Raw genomic sequence first — 13,320 nt, 5'->3', positions numbered from 1 at the left:
CAAATTCGAAAATCATGCTATTTTCGACGAAAAATTTTATTCAGGCTAGTTCTACCCAATAGAATTGAAATTTACATAGTTTCAATACGGTGAAATTCTGTGTTCCGAACACAAGGAATAAAACACGGATACGAAAAATATTCACTTCATAGTTGTTAATATGTGGATTTCCGGACTTTCATTCCCCATTTAAGGCATACTGACATTTAGAATCATTTTCTCAGATTTCTCAGCTTTTCCTAACGCCAGTTTTGAAAATGAGGCAGATTTCACAGAAAAATGCTCTTGGATAGAGTTCTACCCAAAAGATATGTAATTTACCTAGTTTAAATCACCGTGATAGTCCGTGTTCTGAACATGTTACATGCATCACGGATTCGACAAACATTATTTAATGAGTGTGAGCATGTGGATTACCGAACTTTCAGCCACCATACAAGGCATATTTTCACCTAGAAACATTTACTCAGGATTTGCAGATTTTTTCTTACGTCAGATTTGGAAATCAGGCAGTTTTCACAGAAAAATTCTCTTGGTGCATGTTCTATCCAATAGACATCTCATTCTCATAGATACCATCACTGTAACATTCCGTGTCCCAAAAATTGTACATGCACCTCGGATTCAACTAGTATTCACTGCTGAGTTGTTAGCATGTGAATTACAGATCTTTAATAAACCATTGAATACATATTCTCACCTAAAAGCATTTACTCAGAATTTTCAGCATCTTCATAACACCAGTTTCCAAACTGAGGCAGATTTTTCAGTAAAATGCTCCTGGAGCATGTTCTAACGAATAGATAAGTAATTTACATAGTTTCCCTCACCCTGACATTCCGTGTTCCGAACACGCTACATATATCACGGATTTGACAAACATTTTTAATGAGTTGTGTACATGTGTATTACCGAACTTTCATCCCCCTTACAATGCATCTTTATACATAGAAAATTTTATTCTCATTTAGTAGATTTCTCCTAATGTCAGTTTCTAAAATCATGCAGTTTTCGCAGATAAATCCGCTTGGAGCGAGTTCAACCCAATAGACATGCAATTTTCATAGAAACCGTCATCGTGGAATTCCGTGTTTAGAAAAAGCTACATGCATCACGGATTCGACTAATATACACTACAGAGTTGTTAGCATAAGGATTACCGAACTTTCATCCACCATAAAAGCCATATTGACACTTTGAAGCATTTTCTCATATTTCGAAAGATTTTCCTAATGCCAGTTTGGAAAATGAGGCAGATTCGCAGAAAGATTCTCGTGGAGGAAGTTCTTCTCAAAAGAAATGTAATTTACATAGTTCCCTCACAGTGACAGTCCAATTTCCGAACACGCTACATGCATCAAAGTTTCAACAAACTTTCTCCAACGGGTTGAGAACATGTAGATTACAGAACTTTCATCCACCTTACATGGCATATTTTCACCGAGAATCTATTAATCTGAGTTCGCAGGGATTTCCTAACGCCAGTTTCAAAAATCAGGCAGTTTTCTCAGGAAAAATCTCTTGGAGCGATTTCAAACCAAGAGAAATGTAATATACATAAATACCCTGGCCGTGAAATTCCGTGTTCCGAACATGCTTCATGCATAATGGATTCGACAAATATTCACTACAGATTTGTTAGCATGTGGATTGCCGAACTTTCATCACAATACATTGAATATTTATTCTTAGAAGCATTTTCTCAGATTTTGCAGCGTTTTCCAAATGCCAGATTAAAATATGAAGCAGTTCCCGCAGAAATATTTTCTTGGAGCGAGTTCTACCCAATAGAGAAATAATTTACATTGTTTCAATCACCGTGAATTTCCACGTTCCGTACATGGTAAATGTGTCACGGATTACAAAAAAATTCTTTAATATGTTGTGAAAATGTGGATTACCGAACTTTCTTCCAACATAAAGGAATATTTACACCTACTAATATTACTCTCAATTTGCAGCATTTTCCATACTTCAGATTCAATCGTCATGCAATTTTCACAGAGAAATTCTATTCCAGCTAGTTCTATCCAATAGAATTTAATTTACATTGATTCACTACCATGAAATTCCATTTTCCGAAATCGCTACATGAATCACGGTTTGAAAAATAATTACTACACTGTTATTACCATGTGGATTTCCGGACTTTCATTCACCATTCAATGCATATTGACACTTAGAAGCATTTACTCAGATTTCACAGTGTATTCCTAATGGTAGTTTAGAAAATGAGGCACATTTTGCAGAAAAATTCTCTTCAAGCGAGTTCTACCCAATAGACACGTAGCTTACATTGTTTCCTTCACTACGACATTCCGTATCCCGAACACGTTATATGCATCAGGAATTCAACATATATTATTTAATGAGTGTGGGAACGTGGATTACCGAACTTTCATCCACCATACAAGGCATATTTACACCTAGAAGTAGTTATTCTGATTTTGCAGGTTTTTTATAAGATCCAGTTTCGAAAATCATGAAATTTTCACAGAAAAATTCAATTCAAGCTTGTTCTATCCAGTAGAATTGTTATTTTCAGAGTTTCAATCACCGAGACATTCCGTGTTCCGAAAAAGTTGCATTCACCACGGCTTCGACAAACTTTATTTAATGACTGTGAGCATGTGGATTACCGAATTTTCAACCACCATGCAAGGCAGATTTACACCTAGAAACCTTTACTTACATTTCGCAGAATTTTTTCTAATGTCAGTTACAAAAATCAGGCAGTTTTCCCAGAAAAACTCTCTTGCTGCATGTTCCATCCAATAGACATCTCACTTACATAGATACCATCACCGTAACATTCCGTGTTCTGAACACGGTACATGTACAATGGATTCGAGAAACATTCACTGCTGATTTGTTAACATGTGAGTTACCAAACTTAAATAAAACATAGAAGACATATTGCCATCTAAAAGCATTTACTAAGATTTCACAGTGATTTCATAACACCAGTTTCGAAATTGAGGCTGCTTTATCAGTAAAATACTCCTGGAGCAGGTTCTAACCATTACACCTGTAATATGCATAGATTAGATCACCATGAAATTACATGTTTGTATATGACACATGCATCATTGATTCGACAATTATTCACTACAGAGTTGTTAGCAGGTGGATTACCAAACTTTCATCCACCACACAAGACATATTGACACTTAGAAGCATTTTCTCATATTTTGAAGATTTTTCCTTACGCCAGATTTGAAAATGAGGCAGAATTTGCAGAAAAATATTCTTGGAGCGAGTTCTACCCAATACACATAATTTACAGACATTCGCTCACCATGATATTCTGTGTTCTGTACACGCTTCATGTATCTCGGATTCGACAAATATTCGCTAAAGTGATGTTAGCATTTGGATTACCAAACTTTCATCCACCATACAAGGTATATTTACACCTACAAATATTTATACTCATTTCACAGCTTTATCCAAACATCAAATTCGAAAATCATGCAATTTTTGCCGAAAAATTCTACTCAAGGTAGTTCTACCCAATAGAATTGTAATTTAAATAGTTTCAATACGGTGAAGTTCTGTGTTCTGAACACAAGAAATAAAACACGGATACGAAAAGTATTCACTTCATAGTTGTTAACATGTGGATTTCCGGACTTTCATTCCCCGCTGAAGGCATATTGACACTTAGAATCATTTTCTCAGATTTCTCAGGTTTTCCTAACACCAGTTTTGAAAATGAGGCAGATTTCACAGAAAAATGCTCTTGGATAGAGTTCTACCCAAAAGATATGTAATTTACCTAGTTTAAATCACCGTGATAGACCGTGTTCTGAACATGTTACATGCATCACGGATTCGACAAACATTATTTAATGAGTGTGAGCATGTGGATTACCGAACTTTCAGCCACCATACAAGGCATATTTTCACCTAGAAACATTTACTCAGGATTTGCAGATTTTTTCTTACGTCAGATTTGGAAATCAGGCAGTTTTCGCAGAAAAATTCTCTTGGTGCATGTTCTATCCAATAGACATCTCATTGTCATAGATACCATCACTGTAACATTCCGTGTCCCAAAAATTGTACATGCACCTCGGATTCAACTAGTATTCACAGCTGAGTAGTTAGCATGTGAGTTACAGATCTTTAATAAATGATTGAATATATATTCTCACCTAAAAGCATTTACTCAGATTTTTCAGCATCTTCATAACACCAGTTTCCAAACTGAGGCAGATTTTTCAGTGAAATGCTCCTGGAGCATGTTCTAACCAATAGATAAGTATTTTACATAGTTTCCCTCACCGTGACAGTCCATGTTCCGAACACGCTACATACATCACGGATTTGACAAACGTTTTTATTGAGTTGTGTACATGTGTATTACCAAACTTTCATCCCCCTTACAATGCATCTTTATACATAGAAAATTTTATTCTGAATTAGTAGATTTCTCCTAATGTCAGTTTCTAAAATCATGCAGTTTTCGCAGATAAATCCGCTTGGAGCGAGTTTGACCCAATAGGCATGCAATTTTCATAGAAACCGTCATCGTGAAATTCCGTGTTTAGAAAAAGCTACATGCATCACGGATTCGACTAATATTCACTACAGAGTTGTTAGCATAAGGATTACCGAACTTTCATCCACCATAAAAGCCATATTGACACTTTGAAGCATTTTTTCATATTTCAAAAGTTTATCCTAATGCCAGTTTTAAAAATGAGGCAGATTCGCAGAAAGATTCTCGTGGAGCAAGTTCTTTTCAAAAGAAATGTAATTTACATAGTTTCCCTCACAGTGACAGTCCAAATTCCGAACACGTTACATGCATCAAAGTTTCAACAAACTTTCTCCAAAGGGTTGAGAACATGTAGATTACAGAACTTTCATCCACCTTACATGGCATATTTACACCGAGAATCTATTAATCTGAGTTCGCAGGGTTTTCCTAATGCCAGTTTCAAACCTCAGGCAGTTTTCTCAGGAAAAATCTCTTGGAGCGATTTCAAACCAAGAGAAATGTAATATAAATAAATTCCCTGGCCGTGATATTCCGTGTTCCGAACATGCTTCATGCATAATGGATTCGACAAATATTCACTACAGATTTGTTAGCATGTGGATTACCGAACTTTCATCACAATACATTGAATATTTATTCTTAGAAGCATTTTCTCAGATTTTGCAGCGTTTTCCAAATGCCAGATTCAAATATGAAGCAGTTTCCGCAGAAATATTTTCTTGGAGCAGGTTCTACCCAATAGAGAAATAATTTACATTGTTTCAATCACCGTGAAATTCCACGTTCCGTACATGGTAAATGCGTCACGGATTACAAAAGGATTCTTTAATATGTTGTGAAAATGTGGATTACCGAACTTTCTTCCAACATAAAGGAGTATTTACACCTACTAATATTACTCTCAATTTGCAGCATTTTCCATACTTCAGATTCAATCGTCATGCAATTTTCACAGAGAAATTCTATTCCAGCTAGTTCTATCCAATAGAATTTAATTTACATTGATTCACTACTATGAAATTCCATTTTCCGAAAGCTCTACATGAATCACGGTTTGAAAAATATTTACTACACTGTTATTACCACGTGGATTTCCAGACTTTCATTCACCATTAAATGCATATTGACACTTAGAAGCATTTTCTCAGATTTCACAGTGTACTCCTAATGGCAGTTTAGAAAATGAGGCACATTTGCAGAAAAATTCTCTTCAAGCGATTTCTACCCAATAGACACGTAGCTTACATTGTTTCCTTCACTAGGACGTTCTGTATCCCGAACACGTTATATGCATCAGGAATTCAACATATATTATTTAATGAGTGTGGGAATGTGGATTACCGAACTTTCATCCACCATACAAGGCATATTTACACCTAGAAGTAGTTATTCTGATTTCGCCGGTTTTTCCTAAGATCCAGTTTCGAAAATCATGAAATTTTCGCAGAAAAATTCAATTCAAGCTTGTTCTATCCAGTAGAATTTTTATTTTCAGAGATTCAATCACCGAGACATTCCGTGTTCCGAAAACGTTGCATTCATCACGGCTTCGACAAACTTTATTTAATGACTGTGAGCATGTGGAATACCGAATTTTCATCCACCATGCAAGGCATACTTACACCCAGAAAACTTTACTTACATTTCGCAGAATTTTCCTAATGTCAGTTACAAAAATCAGGCAGTTTTCCCAGAAAAACTCTCTTGCTGCATGTTCGACCCAATAGACATCTCACTTACATAGATACCATCACCGTAACATTCCGTGTTCTGAACACGGTACATGTACAATGGATTCGAGAAACATTCACTGCTGATTTGTTAACATGTGAATTACCAAACTTAAATAAAACATAGAAGACATATTGCCATCTAAAAGCATTTACTAAGATATCACAGTGATTTCATACCTCCAGTTTCGAAATTGAGGCTGCTTTATCAGTAAAATACTCCTGGAGCAGGTTCTAACCAATAGACATGTAATTTGCATAGATTAGGTCACCATGAAATTCCGTGCTTTGTATAAGCCACACGCATCATTGATTCGAAAATTATTCACTACAGAGTTGTTAGCAGGTGGATTACCAAACTTTCATCCACCACACAAGACATATTGACACTTAGAAGCTTTTTCTCATATTTTGAAGATTTTTCCTAACGCCAGATTTGAAAATGAGGCAGATTTTGCAGAAAAATACTCTTGGAGCTAGTACTACCCAATACACATAATTTACAGAGATTCGCTCACCATGATATTCTGTGTTCCGAACACGCTTCATGTATCTCGGATTCGACAAATATTCACTAAAGGGATGTTAGCATGTGGATTACCAATCTTTCATCCACCATACAAGGTATATTTACACCTACAAATATTTATACTCATTTCACAGCTTTATCCAAACATCAAATTCGAAAATCATGCTATTTTCGACGAAAAATTTTATTCAGGCTAGTTCTACCCAATAGAATTGAAATTTACATAGTTTCAATACGGTGAAATTCTGTGTTCCGAACACAAGAAATAAAACACGGATACGAAAATTATTCACTTCATAGTTGTTATCATGTGGATTTCCGGACTTTCATTTCCCATTTAAGGCATACTGACATTTAGAATCATTTTCTCAGATTTCTCAGGTTTTCCTAACGCCAGTTTTGAAAATGAGGCAGATTTCACAGAAAAATGCTCTTGGATAGAGTTCTACCCAAAAGATATGTAATTTACCTAGTTTAAATCACCGTGATAGTCCGTGTTCTGAACATGTTACATGCATCACGGATTCGACAAACATTATTTAATGAGTGTGAGCATGTGGATTACCGAACTTTCAGCCACCATACAAGGCATATTTTCACCTAGAAACATTTACTCAGGATTTGCAGATTTTTTCTTACGTCAGATTTGGAAATCAGGCAGTTTTCACAGAAAAATTCTCTTGGTGCATGTTCTATCCAATAGACATCTCATTCTCATAGATACCATCACTGTAACATTCCGTGTCCCAAAAATTGTACATGCACCTCGGATTCAACTAGTATTCACTGCTGAGTTGTTAGCATGTGAATTACAGATCTTTAATAAACCATTGAATACATATTCTCACCTAAAAGCATTTACTCAGAATTTTCAGCATCTTCATAACACCAGTTTCCAAACTGAGGCAGATTTTTCAGTAAAATGCTCCTGGAGCATGTTCTAACGAATAGATAAGTAATTTACATAGTTTCCCTCACCCTGACATTCCGTGTTCCGAACACGCTACATATATCACGGATTTGACAAACATTTTTAATGAGTTGTGTACATGTGTATTACCGAACTTTCATCCCCCTTACAATGCATCTTTATACATAGAAAATTTTATTCTCATTTAGTAGATTTCTCCTAATGTCAGTTTCTAAAATCATGCAGTTTTCGCAGATAAATCCGCTTGGAGCGAGTTCGACCCAATAGACATGCAATTTTCATAGAAACCGTCATCGTGGAATTCCGTGTTTAGAAAAAGCTACATGCATCACGGATTCGACTAATATACACTACAGAGTTGTTAGCATAAGGATTACCGAACTTTCATCCACCATAAAAGCCATATTGACACTTTGAAGCATTTTCTCATATTTCGAAAGATTTTCCTAATGCCAGTTTTGAAAATGAGGCAGATTCGCCGAAAGATTCTCGTGGAGCAAGTTCTTCTCAAAAGAAATGTAATTTACATAGTTTCCCTCACAGTGACAGTCCAATTTCCGAACACGCTACATGCATCAAAGTTTCAACAAACTTTCTCCAACGGGTTGAGAACATGTAGATTACAGAACTTTCATCCACCTTACATGGCATATTTTCACCGAGAATCTATTAATCTGAGTTCGCAGGGATTTCCTAACGCCAGTTTCAAAAATCAGGCAGTTTTCTCAGGAAAAATCTCTTGGAGCGATTTCAAACCAAGAGAAATGTAATATAAATAAATTCCCTGGCCGTGATATTCCGTGTTCCGAACATGCTTCATGCATAATGGATTCGACAAATATTCACTACAGATTTGTTAGCATGTGGATTACCGAACTTTCATCACAATACATTGAATATTTATTCTTAGAAGCATTTTCTCAGATTTTGCAGCGTTTTCCAAATGCCAGATTCAAATATGAAGCAGTTTCCGCAGAAATATTTTCTTGGAGCAGGTTCTACCCAATAGAGAAATAATTTACATTGTTTCAATCACCGTGAAATTCCACGTTCCGTACATGGTAAATGCGTCACGGATTACAAAAGGATTCTTTAATATGTTGTGAAAATGTGGATTACCGAACTTTCTTCCAACATAAAGGAGTATTTACACCTACTAATATTACTCTCAATTTGCAGCATTTTCCATACTTCAGATTCAATCGTCATGCAATTTTCACAGAGAAATTCTATTCCAGCTAGTTCTATCCAATAGAATTTAATTTACATTGATTCACTACTATGAAATTCCATTTTCCGAAAGCTCTACATGAATCACGGTTTGAAAAATATTTACTACACTGTTATTACCACGTGGATTTCCGGACTTTCATTCACCATTAAATGCATATTGACACTTAGAAGCATTTTCTCAGATTTCACAGTGTACTCCTAATGGCAGTTTAGAAAATGAGGCTCATTTGCAGAAAAATTCTCTTCAAGCGATTTCTACCCTATAGACACGTAGCTTACATTGTTTCCTTCACTAGGACGTTCTGTATCCCGAACACGTTATATGCATCAGGAATTCAACATATATTATTTAATGAGTGTGGGAATGTGGATTACCGAACTTTCATCCACCATACAAGGCATATTTACACCTAGAAGTAGTTATTCTGATTTCGCCGGTTTTTCCTAAGATCCAGTTTCGAAAATCATGAAATTTTCGCAGAAAAATTCAATTCAAGCTTGTTCTATCCAGTAGAATTTTTATTTTCAGAGATTCAATCACCGAGACATTCCGTGTTCCGAAAACGTTGCATTCATCACGGCTTCGACAAACTTTATTTAATGACTGTGAGCATGTGGAATACCGAATTTTCATCCACCATGCAAGGCATACTTACACCCAGAAAACTTTACTTACATTTCGCAGAATTTTCCTAATGTCAGTTACAAAAATCAGGCAGTTTTCCCAGAAAAACTCTCTTGCTGCATGTTCCACCCAATAGACATCTCACTTACATAGATACCATCACCGTAACATTCCGTGTTCTGAACACGGTACATGTACAATGGATTCGAGAAACATTCACTGCTGATTTGTTAACATGTGAATTACCAAACTTAAATAAAACATAGAAGACATATTGCCATCTAAAAGCATTTACTAAGATATCACAGTGATTTCATACCTCCAGTTTCGAAATTGAGGCTGCTTTATCAGTAAAATACTCCTGGAGCAGGTTCTAACCAATAGACATGTAATTTGCATAGATTAGGTCACCATGAAATTCCGTGCTTTGTATAAGCCACACGCATCATTGATTCGAAAATTATTCACTACAGAGTTGTTAGCAGGTGGATTACCAAACTTTCATCCACCACACAAGACATATTGACACTTAGAAGCTTTTTCTCATATTTTGAAGATTTTTCCTAACGCCAGATTTGAAAATGAGGCAGATTTTGCAGAAAAATACTCTTGGAGCTAGTACTACCCAATACACATAATTTACAGAGATTCGCTCACCATGATATTCTGTGTTCCGAACACGCTTCATGTATCTCGGATTCGACAAATATTCACTAAAGGGATGTTAGCATGTGGATTACCAATCTTTCATCCACCATACAAGGTATATTTACACCTACAAATATTTATACTCATTTCACAGCTTTATCCAAACATCAAATTCGAAAATCATGCTATTTTCGCCGAAAAATTTTATTCAGGCTAGTTCTACCCAATAGAATTGAAATTTACATAGTTTAAATACGGTGAAATTCTGTGTTCCGAACACAAGGAATAAAACACGGATACGAAAAATATTCACTTCATAGTTGTTATCATGTGGATTTCCGGACTTTCATTCCCCATTTAAGGCATACTGACATTTAGAATCATTTTCTCAGATTTCTCAGGTTTTCCTAACGCCAGTTTTGAAAATGAGGCAGATTTCACAGAAAAATGCTCTTGGATAGAGTTCTACCCAAAAGATATGTAATTTACCTAGTTTAAATCACCGTGATAGTCCATGTTCTGAACATGTTACATGCATCACGGATTCGACAAACATTATTTAATGAGGGTGAGCATGTGGATTACCGAACTTTCAGCCACCATACAAGGCATATTTTCACCTAGAAACATTTACTCAGGATTTGCAGATTTTTTCTTACGTCAGATTTGGAAATCAGGCAGTTTTCGCAGAAAAATTCTCTTGGTGCATGTTCTATCAAATAGACATCTCATTTTCATAGATACCATCACTGTAACATTCCGTGTCCCAAAAATTGTACATGCACCTCGGATTCAACTAGTATTCACTGCTGAGTTGTTAGCATGTGAATTACAGATCTTTAATAAACCATTGAATACATATTCTCACCTAAAAGCATTTACTCAGAATTTTCAGCATCTTCATAACACCAGTTTCCAAACTGAGGCAGATTTTTCAGTAAAATGCTCCTGGAGCATGTTCTAACGAATAGATAAGTAATTTACATAGTTTCCCTCACCCTGACATTCCGTGTTCCGAACATGCTACATATATCACGGATTTGACAAACATTTTTAATGAGTTGTGTACATGTGTATTACCGAACTTTCATCAACCTTACAATGCATCTTTATACATAGAAAATTTTATTCTGATTTAGTAGATTTCTCCTAATGTCAGTTTCTAAAATCATGTAGTTTTCGCAGATAAATCCGCTTGGAGCGAGTTCGACCCAATAGACATGCAATTTTCATAGAAACCGTCATCGTGGAATTCCGTGTTTAGAAAAAGCTACATGCATCACGGATTCGACTAATATACACTACAGAGTTGTTAGCATAAGGATTACTGAACTTTCATCCACCATAAAAGCCATATTGACACTTTGAAGCATTTTCTCATATTTCGAAAGATTTTCCTAATGCCAGTTTTGAAAATGAGGCAGATTCGCCGAAAGATTCTCGTGGAGCAAGTTCTTCTCAAAAGAAATGTAATTTACATAGTTTCCCTCACAGTGACAGTCCAAATTCCAAACACGCTACATGCATCAAAGTTTCAACAAACTTTCTCCAACGGGTTGAGAACATGTAGATTACAGAACTTTCATCCACCTTACATGGCATATTTTCACCGAGAATCTATTAATCTGAGTTCGCAGGGATTTCCTAACGCCAGTTCAAAAATCAGGCAGTTTTCTCAGGAAAAATCTCTTGGAGCGATTTCAAACCAAGAGAAATGTAATATACATAAATACCCTGGCCGTGAAATTCCGTGTTCCGAACATGCTTCATGCATAATGCATTCGACAAATATTCACTACAGATTTGTTAGCATGTGGATTACCGAACTTTCATCACAATACATTGAATATTTATTCTTAGAAGCATTTTCTCAGATTTTGCAGCGTTTTCCAAATGCCAGATTCAAATATGAAGCAGTTTCCGCAGAAATATTTTCTTGGAACGACTTCTACCCAATAGAGAAATAATTTACATTGTTTCAATCACCGTGAAATTCCACGTTCCGTACATGGTAAATGCGTCACGGATTACAAAAAGATTCTTTAATATGTTGTGAAAATGTGGATTACCGAACTTTCTTCCAACATAAAGTAGTATTTACACCTACTAATATTACTCTCAATTTGCAGCATTTTCCATACTTCAGATTCAATCGTCATGCAATTTTCACAGAGAAATTCTATTCCAGCTAGTTCTATCCAATAGAATTTAATTTACATTGATTCACTACCATGAAATTCCATTTTCCGAAAGCACTACATGAATCACGCTTTGAAAAATAATAAGTACACTGTTATTACCACGTGGATTTCCGGACTTTCATTCACCATTCAATGCATATTGACACTTAGAAGCATTTACTCAGATTTCACAGTGTATTCCTAATGGCAGTTTAGAAAATGAGGCACATTTTGCAGAAAAATTCTCTTCAAGCGAGTTCTACCCAATAGACACGTAGCTTACATTGTTTCCTTCACTACGACATTCCGTATCCCGAACACGTTATATGCATCAGGAATTCAACATATATTATTTAATGAGTGTGGGAACGTGGATTACCGAACTTTCATCCACCATAGAAGGCATATTTACACCTAGAAGTAGTTATTCTGATTTTGCAGGTTTTTTATAAGATCCAGTTTCGAAAATCATAAAATTTTCACAGAAAAATTCAATTCAAGCTTGTTCTATCCAGTAGAATTTTTATTTTCAGAGTTTCAATCACCGAGACATTCCGTGTTCCGAAAACGTTGCATTCATCACGGCTTCGACAAACTTTATTTAATGACTGTGAGCATGTGGAATACCGAATTTTCATCCACCATGCAAGGCATACTTACACCCAGAAAACTTTACTTACATTTCGCAGAATTTTCCTAATGTCAGTTACAAAAATCAGGCAGTTTTCCCAGAAAAACTCTCTTGCTGCATGTTCCATCCAATAGACATCTCACTTACATAGATACCATCACCGTAACATTCCGTGTTCTGAACACGGTACATGTACAATGGATTCGAGAAACATTCACTGCTGATTTGTTAACATGTGAATTACCAAACTTAAATAAAACATAGAAGACATATTGCCATCTAAAAGCATTTACTAAGATATCACAG

Source organism: Camelus dromedarius, unplaced genomic scaffold, assembly GCF_036321535.1.
Source record: "Camelus dromedarius isolate mCamDro1 unplaced genomic scaffold, mCamDro1.pat HAP1_SCAFFOLD_180, whole genome shotgun sequence".
Taxonomy (NCBI): Eukaryota; Metazoa; Chordata; class Mammalia; order Artiodactyla; family Camelidae; genus Camelus; species Camelus dromedarius.
Note: the sequence above shows the minus strand (reverse complement) of the source record.